Genomic DNA, 884 nt, shown 5'->3' on the forward strand with positions numbered 1-884 from the left:
GTCTGCTGGGCCCAGAAGGCTCCAAATCTCATTATTGGGTGTTCCCCATCTCCAATTGCTGTCCATTAAAAATATCCCAAGGGTACAACTCTGACCATGGCTGGTTTCTCTGCTTCTCATTGCCTGTTATTGGTGTAGGTGCTGTGGGATGTTTGTATTCCACATAGACTGGGGTGGATGCTCCAAAAAACATCAGGAGCACTTTGGGAATAAACAGGAAGATAAAGCAGCAAGGTCTTTGCAGGAGGTGCAGACCCTCCCCAGGCTCCAGTGAGATTTGAACTCACGACCCCTGGTTTACTAGACCAGTGCTCTAACCCCTGAGCTATGGAGCCTCTGAAATTTGGGTGCTTTTGCCTCTGCAAACATTTCATATCAAAATTTTCTCTTCATTCCGGAGTGAAATGGCCCCAGCACTGCTGGAATGTGCTGCTCCGAGGACTTTTGATTCTCTTTCCAAACTGCACCAAAACCCATCAGAGTCACAAAACCACCACCACCCCAGGTGAACCCAAACCTGGAATTTACTCTCCTTCAGCTCATCCCCTGTAAGATGGACGATTCCCTTTTCCCCTGCAAAGTGGGAAGTTTACAAAGAAACGATGATGTTTGAGCTGTTGCATTAATTTATCAGAGAAGGGAATAAACAGGGACCACAAAGATGCTCCAAAAGCTGGAGCCTCTCTCATATGAGGAAATGTTGAGAGAATTGGGATTATTCAGCCTGGAGAAGAGCAGGCTCCAAAGTGACCTTACTGTAGCCTTTCAGTACCTAAAGGGGCTCCAAGAGAACTGGAAAGGGATTTTCATAAGGACATGGAAGGACAGGACACAGGGAATGGCTTCCCACTGCCAGAGGACAGGGCTGGATGGGATATTGGGAA

At 47.4% G+C, this 884-nt stretch overlaps 1 non-coding gene across 1 annotated transcript; it reads right to left on the reverse strand.

Moving 5' to 3' along the window:
- Window positions 1-262: 262 nt before the first annotated feature.
- TRNAT-AGU lies at window positions 263-335 on the reverse strand. The gene has a single exon. It is a non-coding gene; the product is annotated as a tRNA-Thr (tRNA).
- Window positions 336-884: the final 549 nt, after the last annotated feature.

This window comes from Corvus hawaiiensis, chromosome 21, assembly GCF_020740725.1.
Source record: "Corvus hawaiiensis isolate bCorHaw1 chromosome 21, bCorHaw1.pri.cur, whole genome shotgun sequence".
NCBI classification, from domain to species: Eukaryota; Metazoa; Chordata; class Aves; order Passeriformes; family Corvidae; genus Corvus; species Corvus hawaiiensis.